Source organism: Balaenoptera acutorostrata, chromosome 19 (genome assembly GCF_949987535.1).
Source record: "Balaenoptera acutorostrata chromosome 19, mBalAcu1.1, whole genome shotgun sequence".
Lineage (NCBI taxonomy): Eukaryota > Metazoa > Chordata > Mammalia > Artiodactyla > Balaenopteridae > Balaenoptera > Balaenoptera acutorostrata.
Genome location: NC_080082.1, coordinates 52241931 through 52258497, shown reverse-complemented (window position 1 = coordinate 52258497; position 16567 = coordinate 52241931). Strand labels below are relative to the sequence as shown.

The following is a 16567-nucleotide window of genomic DNA, read 5'->3' as shown; positions in this document are numbered from 1 at the left end:
TGCTCAGGGCACACCAGCCTCTGTTCCTCCAGCACACCTCAGGGCCTTTGTACAGGCTCTTCTTCCTGCCCCCAAACACCAGCCTCCAGCCCGCCCCTGGGCAAGTTCCCACTTATCCTTCAAGTCTAGGCTTACAGGTCACTTCTCAGACACTCCCAACCTCACTCCAGCCTTGAATAAGACCCCACCTCCAGCCCTGTTACTCTCTTTCAAAGGCATTCTGGACTTTTCTTTTAGAGTTTAATTACCAGTTAAATTATGTGGTTATTTGAGTGATTATTTGATATCTATCTCCCCCCAGTAGATGGGGAATGCCATGAAGTCAGACTAATAGCTCATCACATTTATGAAACACCTACAGGTGTCTTACAGCATTATCCCACTGACCCCTTACAATAGCTCTATGAGGTCAATACTCTCATTATGCTAATTTACAGATGGGGAAGACATGTCAGTCCCATCCACGGGGCCAGGCACTCAGTAAATGTTTAGCTTGGGGGAGGGCACACAGATGTCTGGGTTACACTTCCAATTATTCCTTCCCCCTAATACCCATGGTGTGTGGAGGGGAGCCCACTGGGAAGCCCAGGTCCACAGAACACACTACTGTCACACTCTGGCATGACAGCCTCTGATTCCAAGGGCTCCTTCTGATTCTAATCCCTCCCCAATCCAAGAAGACACTAACTGAGCATATTTTTATTGTGCAGCTACTGTGTGTCAGGTGTGGCCAAAGCACTAGAGACACAGCAACAAACAAAACACACTTCGGGGTGGGGCGGGGGAGGGGCGACGACGGACGACACCTTCACAGGCTCATGTCTGCCAGGGAGATGGATACAAAGTCCTGTTGTTCTGCAGTAAACAGATCAGTGGTTTTGTGTGTGGGGGGGGGGGGGGCAGGGGGTGGAAGGGTGCAAACAAATAGGCAGGGCTGTGAAGCTACCCTGTATGATACTGTAACAGTCGATACATATCACATGTGTCAAAACCCATAGCATGTAGAACACAAAGCATGAACCTTAACTGTAAACTATGTACTTTAGTTAACAACGATGTATCAGTATTGGTTCATCAGTTTTAAAAAAAATGTACCACACTAATATGAATGTAAATAAAAGGGGAAACTTTTATTTAGAGTGGGGAGAGAGGGAGCTTGTGGGAACTCTCTGTATTTCATGATCAATCTTCTGTACACCTTTTAAAACAGCTCTTAAAAAAAAAAAACAAAGCTGTGTTTCTCTTGAATCCACTCCCATCAGCTCTATCCTTGATTCTCCCACCATCTTCACCATCCCCTTGCAAATCGCCACTCTGCTGGCTCTCAACTCAACGCCTTCACTAGTCACCTGGTGCTCAGGCCAAAACCTCAGTGCCAGCCTCCACCCCTCTCCTTCTCTCAACCCCACATTCAGTCCATTCATAGTTAGTATTGGCTCCACCTTCAAATCACAGTTAGGACCTGCATGCTTCTCCCTGCTCCACCTCCCACCCCCGCCAGCCTGGACCATGAACTGTAGCAGAAGCTCCCTCCCTGATTTCCCGGCTCCCTCCCCCGGTCCCACACACAACCAGAGGGACTCTGCTAACTTGAGTCAGAACACATCCCTCCTCTGCTCGGAACCCTCCCACTACACATTCAGGGAAAAGCCTCAGTCCCTGTAAGGCCTCACATGTAACTCTCTGACCTCATCTCCTCCTGTGTTGTCTTTATTTCACCTATTGAGGTGGGTGTGTAATGGCATCTCATTGTGGTTATCACTTGCATTTCCATGATGATGATTAAGGATGGTGAGGTAGGTACTTTAAATAATAATAACAATAACACATGGTTACCACTTACACAGAACTTATTATGTGCCAGGCACTATGCTAAATGTTTTATATATGCAGCTGCCCTTTCCAAACCTCTCAGGCCAAATGAGTTTTGGGATTCTGGATGATTTTGATTTTAGAAAAGCAATGGAGAGCTTATACCCAGCAGGGTCTAGGGAAGCATCCATCACATCGATATTTCTGCAGTGATGATAATCTGTCTATTTGGGTAACATTCCACCTGGGATTGTGGATCTGTATTAAACCCCTGAATCCCCACAACCACTCTGCGAGGAAGGCAGTGTTATCATCTCTAGTTTATAGATGGGGAAACTGAGGCATGGGAAGGTTAAGTGCCTTGGCCACACTTGCACAGGTAGAAGTGGAAGGCTGGGATTCCAACATGGGCCTTTTGTACTACTGTCCTCTTTACTGGTTCTTAGGGTAGCTGACAGGAAATTAATCAATACTGAATGAATGAATGAATGAGATTAAGCTGGGCAAGTTAGAGAACTCAGGCTTTCCAAGAAGTTATTGCTCATAGCAGGAAGATCAAATACCACTGAGCTAACTGTATGTGTTTAACCTACTTAATTTAGTTTGAATACAAGACCTACCCAAATATAAACCAAGATTTCCCCCCTGAAAAATGATCCTCAGCAATAAGAGTTGTGTTTCAAAGTTTTCATATTATTTTATTTTGAACAAAGTGCAACTTGGGAAAAGCCACATTAGCATCTAAAGATTTCAGTGATGCTAGTTTTGGCAACAATGAAAAAGGAGGCATATATTATAATAGACTCAGGAACTGTTCCCGAGGGCTTGACCTCACGATTCCAAGTGTTATAAGTCACTTAAAGAGGCCCTTTAAAGACAGAGAGCAAGACAGGGACAAATAATTGTAAGCAACATTCATTTAATTAACTAGAATTTTGAAAACTGAAAAAAGGCTGTGTAAAGTAAGATTGAAAACTATCTTGAGGCAAAGTGCTGCTGTGTGGGATGAAACTGAATTTTCCTAAACTGTCATTTATTATTCATATCGGAATCATTAGTCTGATTGACTCAAAAATGAGTGCTTATGTAACTGCTTTTATATGTTCACATTTTTTCATTTATTCATTTTCAGTAACTGTCTTTAAAAAAAAAACAAAGTGTTTTTTTTTCCTTAATGTAACATAAAAGTTATTGGCTACACTTTAGAGATCACCAATATACAACTAAAAGGGGAATTAAAAAAAAATTGTCTCATGATATATGACTACTTGGGATACAGTTTCCAGCAACAACTTAATACACAGATTCAAGAAGTTCCACATCACAAGCACTTCAGATGGAGGTGGAAATGATGTACTCTGGAAATATGGGTCGATGACTCAAAAAAGGGGCTCTAATGATGATAAGGAGGCCTGTGAAGAGTGTAACATTTTATGATGTGAGAGGATCTAAGCCACATTTTGAATTCAACATTTTTGATGTCATGATTCTAAATGTGTCACAAAATTAATAAACTGAAAAATATAGATAGGCAACTGATTATATCATCAATATCCCTAAACATTTCAAGTAGACCCCAAAACTTTAAAAAAAATTTTCTCTTTGTAAAGATGGGGAATCATCTTGTTTTGGGATACATACAGTATTTTTTTTAGTGCAAGTATTTTTTTTTTAATCTGGAAGGAACACTCCAGGCTTGAAAAAGTGATTATCTTGGCAGAGTCTGGGTCCTTTGATTTCTCTTTTTTAAACAACAAGCAAGTATTACTTTGATAATCAGACATGCATATAAACAACACAGCTTTATAACGTGAAGCTCACTGAAGGACACAATAAAGCAATAGTTCCCACCCTCAGCCACGCCCTGGAAACATCTGGGGAGCTTTAAAAAAAAACCCATCCCACGCCTGGTCCTACCCTTGGTGACTCTAGTGAAATGTTCTGGGGCGGGGCCCAGGCCTTGGGGTTTCTTAAAGCTCCCCACAAATATGCCACAAAAATGAGAATTATTATTAAAGCAAAAATTTTCAAATTTTTCCGCAGAACATGTTACTAAGTGCCTTTCAGAAAATAAAAAGGTTCCATAGTCAAAGAAGCAGGTTTCTTCCCTGCAAGATTTCTCAGAGCCTGTACTATGCAAATGTGTACCAAGACTTTTACAAGAGGAGGACACAGTACAAGGTGGATAGATATCTGTGTGTGTGTGTGTGTGTGTACGCGCGCGTGTGCGTGTGTGTGTGTGTGCACGCGTGCATGTGCTCAGCATCCTTTCTTTCCAGCAGCCGTCTTGTTAGCAAGCCCCGGCCATTCTACCTCCTAACCTGCCCCCCTCCTCACCCTCCACTCCCTCCCATCCTGGTTCTGTCCTGCATCGTCTCCCATCTGGACTATGGCAGAAGCCTCCCCCCCTGCTCTCCCACTGGCCCTGTAATTCATTGCCTACAAAGGTGGACTACAGAGATCCTTGGGGCACACAGAGTTTGAAAAAGCTTCTGTTCCCACCCCTGAGACTCCCTGCAATGTCCCAACTGCCACCCAATGATCATGGGAGGGACCTGTCTTAAGGTAAAAGTGCATCATGGACAGCCCAGCTGCTGCAGAATGAACCTGGGTTCTCCACGCCATCCATGTTGAGCTGCCGAGTCACCAGCCCAGAAGGCAGCCCCAAAAACACTTGGACTTGGGGTTGGGGAGCCCACACATTTCCTGACAGTTTAAGTCGGCACAAATGGGGTTTTCTGTTACTTATAGCCAAAAGAATCCAAAGTAAATGCTCTCTATTAAATTACCCTATTTCATTGGTCAGAAGTTTTTTCACGAAGTAAAATTATTTTATTTGTTTCTTTTCTGGTTTCTTATCTGTCTCCCCTTCAAGAATGCCAGCTCCATGAGAGCAGGGACATTTGTCCATCTTGTTCATAGTTACGTCCCTCGGACCTGAAACACTGTCTGCCAAAGAGTTGAAACTCAGCATTTGCTGAAAGAATGATTGAGCTCATTTGATTCTTTCAACAGCTCCAAAAGGTAGGTGTTATCAAATACCAAACTCCTCCTCACAGCCACGCAGACCCTGCATGGTCTGCCCCCAGCTTCCTCTCCCCGACTCAGTATCCTACAGCTTTGCTAGCCACCTTTCAGTTCCTTCCCAGAATCAAGCTCCTTCCCACCTCCAGAACTCCGTTGATGCTGTTCCCTCTACTGGGAATGCTCCCCCCATCCATTAAGGTCTACACATCCTTCAGGCCTCCCCTCAAATGGCAGTCCTTATTAGAGACATCTCCTGACCTCTCGAAACATGTCAGGTCCCCCCGGATAGGCTGTCATGTATCCTCCATCAGGGCACTTAGTGCAGATGTAATGACACAGCTGCTTCTATGAATTCTTACTGAGGTTCTGTTTCCTCCACCAAACCATGAGCTCCAGGAAGACAGAGGCCCCTTTGTACTTCCAGAGCCCTCTTAGAAAACCCGGCACACAGTACGTGCTTAATAAATACCACACTTGCCTCTTGTGGCCAGGATATTTACTGCTCGCTGAACACCCACATGCTCCCACATCCCAGCCCCTTGCAGTTAGTTAGGCAAGGCCACACGGCTAGCTCTGGGTGTGAGCAGAGGTGGACTGCGTCACTCTGGCCTTGGCATCTAAGTGCTGCGGTGTGACCCTCTAGTTCCCTCGTCCTGCCGTGGTGACCCTGGAGACTGTGTGTTCCAGTTGTGATGCTACAAGACAGGGGACCCCCCCCCCCCCGCCCCATCCTGGGTCCCTGAGGTTCAAGGCAAAGCCCCCAGCTGACCTGACTTGGGTCATGAGTAAGAAATAGACATTTGCTGTGTTCAACCTCTAGGATTTCAGGGTTAATTTGCTTCTGCAGCAGAATCTTGCCTCTCACTGGCACTCTGTGTGAATGAATGAAGGCAGCTAAAGGCAGAGACAGCTGTGATTACAGACCGGGAGGTGAGGAGCAAGGCAGTGGCCTTCAGCTGCCAGTACTGAACTCAGGATGAGAGGGGCAGACTGCATAACTACTCCCTGGGGAATCGCCACTTTCAATGCCTGATGAGGCAGATGAAAGGACCCAGAGCCCCCACTCCCTTCAGACAGAGCCTGAGGCCTCGGGGCCCTCATCAAACACAGCTCCTTAGGGATCACAGCCAAGTCTCAGCCCCTGGGAATTGGGAAGAGGCTGCTCAGAAGCCAGCAACACCCTGGGAAAACCCTATTAGTTAGGGGAAGCTGAAACAGCAAGGCCGCGTGAAGGGCCTGGGCTAATTCGGGCTGACAACCTTCCCTCGGAATCACCCACTGGGGCTCTGCCCTCCCAGCTCCATCCCAGAGAATAAATCACACTGTCAGGTCTAATTTGGGACTCGGCTGACGGGCTGAGCAGAGAGAGCATCCATGCGTTCTGGCCACAGAGGTCAAGGGCAGCCCACACGCTAGAGGCCAATGCTGAAAGGCCTGGGGACTAATTGGAGAGGGGACTGGGAGACCGAAAGCTATGGGTTTCCAATACCCACCAAGGAAACTCGTCTCTTCTCCTGTAAAATCTCTGGCCCAGGCCTCAGCTGCACAAGCCCTGTTTGCAGAGCACAGTCCAGCTATATCCAGGCACCGTGCTGGCTCAGGGCTGGGCACAAGGTAAACACTCTTATTTGCTGAATAAATAATCCCAGCAGCAGCAGTGAATGCTTATTATTCTCTTCCAGGCTGGTGACCAGGCTGCCTAACTTCTGCCGTGCAGTAAAGGCTAATGAATCCAAGTGGCCACCATCACCATCTCATCTATTGTGTGACTACTTCAGCCAGGCACTAAGTACTTGAGATTCACAGTCACGTTGTAATTCCCAAAACAACCTCAGGAGAAAACAGAAGCTCCCAGAGATAGGCTCCCTACTTGGGGCTCGTCAGTGATCAAGCTAAGACTAGACCCCAGGTTAGCTGGACTCCGGAGCCTGTGCTCTCGGCCACTGTGTCAGCCCATTGTGATGGATTTCGCAGCCTTCAAGAAGCTGGCCCTGAAGCCCCAAGTCAGTGTCAGGTGTCTCCTCAGAGTTCCCATTGCCCTGTGGCTTTCCCTCGTAGGACTCTCATGACTCTGGGTTGTTTGCCTACAGAGCTTTCCCCAAATACTCTCGATCCAAGAGGGTATCCCTGTAAGCCTAGTGCTCACGTGGGATATGTTTGCTGGATGGACGGATGGAAACCCAAGTCCAAACCCTACATCTTACAGAGGAAGGGGGTGGAGATTCAGCAAGGAGAGCTGCAGTGAAGAAAGGGGAGGTGGAGAAGAGGGGGGAAATTGCTCACTGACAAATCTCTATTCTTCCTTCAAAGCCCAAAGCTGCTTCCAGGAGACCTCCCTGACCCCCAGGCTTGCCTGGGCACCTCCTGTGGGCTCTCATCAGCCCCTGGGGTTCCCCCATACAGCCCTGACCACCCTGGGCTGTCACTGTCTGAGGGCCTGCCTCCCTCCCTGGACAAGGAGCCCCCTGAGTACAGAGCCCACTCAGCCATGATGCCGTCTCACCCACACCACTACACTACAGGGATGGGCACCGAGGAGGCGCATATTAAATGTGTGTTGAATCAACCAGCAGAACCCCAAGAAAGGAAAGAAGGCTGGAAGCGTCATTCTGGGAAGAAGAGTTAAAAGCACAGGTACAGTGTGTTTGGAAAAGGAGGCCAGGAGAAGACTCTGCCATCTGCAAGCCACAAAGGGCTGCCAGGAGGAAGATGTGTGGCTGGTGCCCTTCATCAGGACTGGACCAGGACCAGTGAGAGGCAGTTACACAGAACGGATGTGATTCACGAGGAAGCTTTTTAATGATCAAAACTTCCCTAAAGCAAAATGTGCTGCCCTGTTCCTCCCTTCCTAGAAGAATTTAAACTGAGGTCAGATAGCTAGCAGTCTGGGACCCCAGGACCTCTTATGAAGCGACAAAGTGTAGTGGCCAAGAGCGAGGGCTCTGGAGACATTGCAAAGGTTCCCACCCTGGCTCCTCTGCTTGATAAAGGGCGTCACCACTCTCTGCCTCAGTTTCCAAGTCATTACTATGGGGAGATCACAGCAGCGACATCATAGGGTGGGTGGAAGGACTGAATGAGATCATGCACGTAAAGTGCTTACAGCAGGGCGCGGCGTAGAGTCTGCACCCATTAATGTTCATTATTATTGTTTTTGTTCTCCCGTGGAGCCAGACACTGTTGGCTGGATAACCCAACTGACACTCTCAGTTCCCTTTTTCTCTGGCTTCCTCCTCAGGAGAGGCTGAAAAGCCAAACAACATTTCTCACCTTCCTTGAAATAGGGGGAGGCTATGTGACCCATTTCTGGCCAATGAGATGTAAGTGGAATCTTCTGGGGAGGGGGCTTCTGGGATTGCTGAAGTGGTTCAGAACTGAAAAAAAACCACACTGCTTGGAGTTGACTCTCCCCCTTCCTTGTTCTGGTTGGAGCTGCAAGCAGCAACCTTGCAACCATGAGGGAAAAGCCAAGGGAATCAAGGAGGCCCCAGCCCAGACATCCCTCAGCCTCTGAACTGACATCGGCAGCCAAGTATCTCTGGGTTTGTTGTTATGGGAGAGAAACTGAGCCTCATTTGTTTAAGCTGCGTGAGCTGGGTTTTCTGTTCTTGCCGCTGAAAGCATTCCTGGCTGATACACCCACCATGACACAAAGGGCTCAGGGCACATGTCCATGGTCATCGTTTGCCAGCCTCAGTTCAGGTCCCCGGCTGAGAACCCCTGATCCAGAGAAGAAAGAGTGGAACGTCAAGACAGGACAGCGTTTACCAAACCTCACTAGCTGTGTTTCACCCTTCCTTTTCAACTGCATCTATGTCCCAGCTGTACAATTACTTACTTAATAGTTCCTTTAAATCAACTCACTTTTAAACTTGAATATATATACATATATTTAAAACAAAATCTACATTCCTACCAAAATGAAAAACTGGTATCTTTTGTTCCAAAGGTAACAATGAATAAATACAATGAGGGAATTCCTGGTGGTCCAGTGGCTAAGACTCCGCGTTTCCAATGCAGGGGGCCTGGGTTCGATCCCTGGTCGGGGAGTTAGATCGTGCATGCCGTAACTAAGACCTGGCACAGCCCAATAAATAAATATTTAAAATAAATAAATAGATAAATAAATAAATAAATAAATACAATGAAAATGAACAAAAGATATTCATCCACATATCCCTGAAAGTTAGCTGATGTAGCATAATTTGGGTTCGATGGACAAGCAAGAATTCCTCATTTCTGTCTTCTATTGGGGAAAAAATATCAGCAGATCTGGCAAGACTTGGCATTTCCCCAGGGCAACAAATGGGCTAGAGCTCAGTAGGGGCTGCCCCTCAGAGAGGTAACACGTTTTCCTGTTTGCCACAATTCCTGAAACCCTGTTCAGAAGTGAGAGAATTCATTTAGCTCTCCTGGCTGGCAGATGGAAGAATTAGGTCGGAGACCTGCCTTGTTCCTTCCCTTCAGGGCTTCCTCAGAGAGGCCTTCCTGGATCACCTGGTCTAAAATCACCCCCTTGGACTTCCCTGGCGGTCCACTGGTTAAGACTCCGTGCTCCCAATGCAGGGGGCATAGGTTCGATCCCTGGTCGGGGAACTAAGATCCCACATGCCACACGGTGTGGCCAAAAAAAATCAAAATCAAAATCAAATCAAATCAAATCAAATCACTGTTGCTCCCAGTCAGTCCTCTTTCCTGCTTTACTGATCCCTGTAGCACTTATCCCCACATTTACTCGTTTGTCTGCTTATTGTTTTATCCTCCAGTAGGATGTCAGTTCCTGTAGGGAAAGGATTTTGTTTGTTTTGTTCATTCCTGAATCCCCAGTGCCTGGACCATAACAGTAGGTGCTCAAAGGCCTATTTGTTGAGTGAAGGAAAGAAACGAATGAAGGAACAAATGAAACCCTGTCTCCTGCTTTCCAGTCCCTAAGGCGCTAGTTACCATTTTAAGAATGATGCCGGTCCTCCTGCGGTTTAAGAGGCAATACTAGGAATTCACTCAGAAACTGGAACCTTTTACCGCATTAAAAAGGGAGGAGCTAGATTAAAATGAGTATCTATGATGCCATACAGATATATGTTAATAACCGAATAACTGAAATAAATGAGGGAGAAGGGACAGGTCTCCCTTAACAGAACTAATTATGTGGACAATTCATAAATGTAGAAGAAATGAGGGACGTACAAAAATCACCATTAGGGAAATACCACAGTGATAACTGTTGCAGGCAAGATTCGCCCTACCAACGCATGCCAAAATGAGCAGGTGCAAGTTCAAGGAGAAACAAGTGTAGTCTCAAAGCACCTCCCCCAAGATAACTATCAATTGCAAAGGGAAAAAACAGTTACCGGACAGTGGAGAAACCCAGCAGACAGCACCTTGATGAAGTGATCCAGGTTAACGTCACCAGTGACGAGGCACGGGGACCCGCTGGTGCCGTGCACCGAGGCGGGCACCTCACCTCTGCCAAATAATGCGTAAGCTCAACCCTGTCACGAGGAAACATCAGACAAAGCCAAACGGAGACAATCTACAAAATAACAGGACAGCTCTCTTCCAGAGTGTCGTGGTCATAAAAGACAAGGAAAGACTGAGGAACCGATGCGGATTGGGGGAGGATTGAAGAGACATGACAACTAAATGCAGTAAGGATCCTGGATAGGGTCTTGGAAAAGAGAAAGGACATCAGTAGAAAAACTAGTGAAATATGACTGAAGTCTGTAACTTAGTTCATAGTACTAGACCAGTGTTCATTTCCTAGTTTTAACAGTTGTGCTACAGTTGTATAAGATGGTAGCATTTGGGGATGCTGGGTGAAGGGTAGATAATGTGAACTCTCTGTACTATTTTTGTCACTTTTTTGTAAGTCTAAAATTCCTTTAAAATAAAAAAGTTAATACAGAATTGTATGGCCATCATCAAAAAGTCTACAAACAATAAATGCTGGAGAGGGTGTGGAGAAAAGGGAACCCTCTTGCACTGTTGGTGGGAACGTAAATTGATACAGCCACTATGGAGAACAGTATGGAGGTTCCTTAAGAAACTAAAAATAGAGCTGCCGTATGACCCAGCAATCCCACTACTGGGCATATACCCTGAGAAAACCATAATTCAAAAAGAGTCATGTACCACAATGTTCATTGCAGCTCTATTCACAATAGCCAGGACATGGAAGCAACCTAAGCGTCCATCATTGGATGAATGGATAAAGAAGATGTGGCACATATATACAATGGAATATTACTCAGCCATAAAAAGAAATGAAATTGAGTTATTTGTAGTGAGATGGATGGACCTAGAGACTGTCATACAGAGTGAAGTAAGTCAGAAAGAGAAAAATAAATACCGCATGCTAACACATATATATGGAATCTTAAAAAAAAAAAAAAGGTTCTGATGAACCTAGGGGCAGAACAGTAATAAAGATGCAGACGTAGAGAATGGACTTGAGGACACGGGAAGGGGGAAGGGTAAGCTGGGACGAAGTGAGAGAGTGGCATGGACATATATACACTACCAAATGTAAAACAGATAGCTAGTGGGAAGCAGCCACATAGCACAGGGAGATCAGCTCAGTGATTTATGACCACCTAGAGGGGTGGGATAGGGAGGGTGGGAGGGAGACCCAAGAGGGAGGAGATATGGGGATATATGTATATGTATAGATGACTCACTTTGTTATAAAGCAGAAACTAACACACCTTTGTAAAGCAATTATACTCCAATAAAGATGTTTAAAAAAAAACAGAATTGTGCCAAGAAACATCCCTTAATGGAAATCTGGCCCCAAGAGACTGTCCCACAAACAAGCTCCAGGTACCCGGGCAGAGCCTTAGACCAGGATGAAGGAATATGAAGAGACCCAAGAAACAGCCAAGGGAGAAGATACTGTCTAGATTTTGTTTTTTTAACTTTTTTTTTTTGGCCACGCCACACAGCTTACGGGATCTTAGTTCCCCGACCAGGGATCGAACCCAGGCCCTCGGCAGTGAGAGTGCGGAGTCCTAACCACTGGACCGCCGGGGAAGTCCCCCTGTCTAGATGCACTCAGTTCCCAAACTCGACTGACTGGTCCCTGCAACTCAGCCAACACCACTATCTGCGTCCAGAGTCTGGATGCCAGAATCTTCTGTTCTCCCACTTTCCACGCTATTGGGGTCTCTTGGTGATTCAAGGATCAGACAGCACCCCCTCTCCCAAGACCCTTGTGGCATCCTGCCAACAAAGGTTGACATCCTCGTTTAGGAATGCCCCACTACCACCTGGACTGCCCCACACCCTGAGGCCCCCTCCTTTACTTGGTCTGGGCCAAAGAAACCAAAGAGGGTGCTCACTAGCAAAAAACCCAGAAACCTAATTATAACACATTCAAAATCTTTATATTACAGGTAAGTACTTAACATGTGTACATATTTTAATTTCGTGTAACTACCTGCACTATACTTTTAGCCTATAGATAAACAGCACATCCACACATGGGGTGATGGGGCCATTCTGTATCTTAACTGTGGTGGTAGTCACACAACGGCATGCATTTGCCTAAACTCAAAGAACCACACACCAAAAAGTGAATTTCACTCTGTGTAAATTTTAAAATGGAAATTAAAAAGTTAAAAAAAAAAAGACTGTGATACACTGATGGATGCTATGAAGAAAGATCTTCAAGACACACTACCACTGGGGACAGTGGGAAACATGCTGCAGAAGCGTCATCTAGCACGGCTTCTTTGTTCTCCATGTAAGAAATTAAAATAATGAGGGTGTATTTGGATAAGGAGGAATGTTCATGAGCAGGAAGAGAGGTCCAGCCAGACACCCACCCAACTACTGACTGCAATGTCCTCGGAGGGAAGATGTCAGACTGTGGGTGTTGGGAGGGACAGGGGAGGAGTCATACATCTTTCCCTTGGTACTCTTTCAAATAAAATTTTTTTTTAAATAATAAAGAGGCTTATATGTATGAGCCGTAAAACTTAAGCAAACGAAAGTCACACAAATCTCAGTACTCAACCTTAGTATGTTCTGGACACTAGTGCTCCTTGAGGGTCCCAGGAGAGCCGAGGTCAAAGGCTGTGCATCTACGGAGAGAAAAAAAATGAGGTTACATCTTTGGCCAGCATGAGCCTTCCTGCTATAGTACCCACCTGTCATTCACGAAGTCACTCCCTCAACAAATATTTACTGAACGCCTGCTGCGTGCCAGGCACCGAGGGTACACCAGTGACCAAGACAAAGTCGCTGTCCTCAGGGAGCAGACGCTCCAGCAGGGGAGGGAGACACTGAACAAACACAGTCCTCAGCCAGGGAGCGGCGGCGCCTTGATGGAGACTAAGTAGGCTAAGGAGAGCAACGGGCTGCCGCTTCACAGAGACGTCAGAGGAGGCCTGAGGACAGAGGCCTGAATACAGGAGACCACGAATTGGGTGACTATCTGGGAAAGAGCCTTCCAGGCACAGGAACGGCCACTGCACAGGACCTGAGGCAGGAGGGAGAGAGAGAGGGGTGGTGGGGGCGCGTTCAGGGGCAGCAGGAGGCCCGTGTGCCTGGCGCAGGGTGAGTGCGGGACACGAGAGCAGGGAGGTGACGGGGCAGCTGGAAGCCCATTATAAAGACATTTCCTTCAGACAACTGTGAGCAGAGGAGTGGCAGAGAAAAAGCACTGGCTTGTAACTCTGTATTATTAATTTACGTTTTTGAATATTTAGTATGGTTGTGCATATTTGAGTGGGTATTTCATGGATGAATGAATGTCTCCAGGCCGAGAAGCCACTTGTCTGCATTGCTCACCGTCACATTTTGGTTTAGGCCAGGCACTTACTAAGCCGGGGAGATGAGATCTGAGAGGACAACCTAGAACCCTCCTGTACGCTAAACGATGACTCTCACTCCCTACGTGCCAGGCTCCAGCCTAGCAGAATGCGCCGACTCATTTCACTCCCCCGGTAACCCTAGCGGCTGCCCAGCCACTCAAAAGTACACCATAGGCGGGACGAACCCAGGCAGCCTGGCTCCAGAGCCTGCTCCCGACCACCTGGCCAGGCCACACGGCCACGGCGGTCAATGCAGACAGGGCGAACGGCAGGCTGGCAAGGCCTCTCCCCATCCTTCCCCAGTGCTGCCATGTCCACGTGCCACCCACGTGCCAAGGCCGACCTCAAATGCCAGCCAGCTCCTCCAGGGGGCCTCAGAGGAAGGAAACCTAGCAAGCAGCTGGCCTACTTTCCAGAGTCCAGGAATCAGGATAGCTTCAATAATCTTGCCCTTAGGGGCTCTGGAGAAGCCAGAAGGGGTTCTTAGTTCTTTACCTTTCTCAGGCCAGGGACCCCTGTTGGCAGTCTGGTGAAGAAGGGTTTGGGCTCCTTCTCAGAATCGTGTGTTCAAATGTACAAAATACAATACACAAGATTACAAGGGAAATCGATTATATTCAGATATCAAAATATCTGTAAAACAAAACCTAACCTGAGATACAGTAATATTTGTGCTTCTTTGTGAATGCTTTAAATTATGAGATCTTAGTGGTGGGTCCAATGACTACAGTAATTTAGAAAGAGATGAGTGTAAACAGTACCTTGTAATACCTACAACAACTGTAATGTGACATGGAAAACGTTTTGATCTCTAGCAGCGACAAAGTCACAGGCGTTGCTGATACAACGTGGTTTGTGGCCCTTGTTCAGAAGGAATGGAAATGCTAAATTTCAGTTAGATGGTAGAGAAAATAAAGATGTAATTTTTTTCCCAGCCAACTTCACAATCCTCTAAATTCCATCCAAGGACCCTTCAAGGGTCCATGGACCTGAGGTTAAGAACCCCTACGCTAGCCCTGAGATAGGGTAAAGGTGGAGTGTGTGCCCAGGGAAGGTGACAACTAGGGGGTGTGCAGCAGATTCAGATCCTCGTGAGTTTCGTATGGGAAGGGGTCCTGAGCATTGGTGGTTTTGGTTCATCCTGCATCCATTTCCCTTTCCAGGTCGGCCCTCCGGACCTCATCTTTCTCACTCAGCCCATGGAATTCCTGTGGGAATGACCCAATCCATGTGTTGGTAGGGAAGGGAGTGGTGTCACAAAACCCAGGCCTGGCCAATAAAGCCACCGCATCCCCTCTTCCCCGCCCCTGGCCTCAGAGATGGCTCAGGGTGGCCCTGGAACCAAAGCCAGGCTGATCAGGTCCACTAAACAGTCTCAGGACATGTGCTGGGATTACGGGGAAATCTCTGGGGCTGCTAAGTTGGTTGGATATATATGTGGAGCTGCCTCAGAGCCTATCTGACCATAAAAACCAACAGAGGACTGCAGCCAGGAGGTGGAAGGAAACAGGGTCCTGGCAACCCTGAAGCCATTACACATAGAATGTTCCAGGCTGTGAATTCAAACATTTCCTTTTATACTTACGCATGCTGACCTGAATTTCTATTTGTTCACACAACCGAATGACTCTCAACTAACATAGAAGGGAAGAAGTGAGTACGGTTCTTGACAATTCGCACAGCTTACTACCAAGCCACTTAGGAAAGCATAAAATAAAATTAGAAACAGTTACTCTACATAGAATCAGCAAATACAGAAAAACACACACTCTTTGAAAGATCAGAAATAGCCTCTTGGGTAGTTGCTATCCCTAAGGCTGGTCTATGAAACACTAACAATTTTGATTTTCAAGATGCTTGGCAGGCGAGGAGGGAACCGAAGCACCCAGAACATTTTCCTTTATCACCAGACTTCCCATTAAAAAAATTCCTGGGATGATCAGGAAGCCCCTGCAATAAAGCTCCTGTAAAATTGTAATCACTGCCTTTTAAATTGCATCAGAAATTGCTTTTCTGCCACTCATTTTCCCCCCTTTCTCCAGAGTGATGTTCATGGCTCTTTAAAGGCACATTAGCAGTGACGTGCAGTGCTGCCACGTCCCTCTGAGCTGAGAATCTACTCCCTGTCAAGTGGAGGAAGCTGTGATGTCCATCAGTTTGAGGTCCCTGATACACAGGAGGGGCCGCAGCAGATGCTGAAGGGTTGTGGAAATGGCAGCAAAGGCAGGCTACAGCGCCAGGAATTCAGCCAGGACCCCAGACATCCCAGAGCCCCTCTTACACCACCTGGGAAGGGAAGATGCCCTTGGAATTGCCTCAGCAACTCCAGCACCCACCAGAGCAACAGCCCTGGCTCATCTGTCACGTAAGTCACAGTCACAGGGCTGCACACCTCACTTCCCACGGTGTATACCAAGAAATAGAAGCCAAGATGAGAGGACCTGGGAGTGAGAGGGTGTCCAGGCCTGACTCCTAGCCTGATGGTTCCTCCCCTCAGCCACAGTGATTGGCTCTGGGAGAGACACATGATCCAAGCAAGGCCAATCAGAGTTGGCCCTGGAAATTTTGCTGGATTACTGGGGGAAAGAAATGGGTGTAAGGGAGGGGCTGTTGAAGTCTTCTTTGTCACCTGAGGGAGGGGATGGACACCTAAGAATAAAGTGAAAGGTGAAAGAGGCAGAATCCAGAAGTGGTGAAGGGTGTATTCCTGACAAGAATACCTGAGTGCAGACTCCAGTCAGGGTAGCTCTGAGATTTTCAGGTCCCAGAGCCATTAACTTCCCTTTGCAGTTTAAGACAGTTTGAGTTGGGGAGATTCTGTCATTTACAACAGAAATAACTGACTGATAGAACTGGAAGGGACCTCAGAAATCAATACAGTGTTCCTTCATGTTCCAGTGAATACAATCCTTCTG

General features: G+C 46.9%; 1 protein-coding gene across 7 annotated transcripts in view; it reads right to left on the bottom strand.

Moving 5' to 3' along the window:
- SIPA1L3 (signal induced proliferation associated 1 like 3) overlaps nucleotides 1-16567 on the bottom strand; it is a 240868-nt gene that overhangs the window by 129092 nt on the left and 95209 nt on the right. For all 7 annotated transcript variants that reach the window (XM_057534114.1, XM_057534115.1, XM_057534113.1 and 4 more), the window contains one exon: nucleotides 12854-12920. The gene's annotated coding sequence lies outside the window, so the exon portion shown is untranslated. The remainder of the gene's footprint in view (nucleotides 1-12853; nucleotides 12921-16567) is intronic.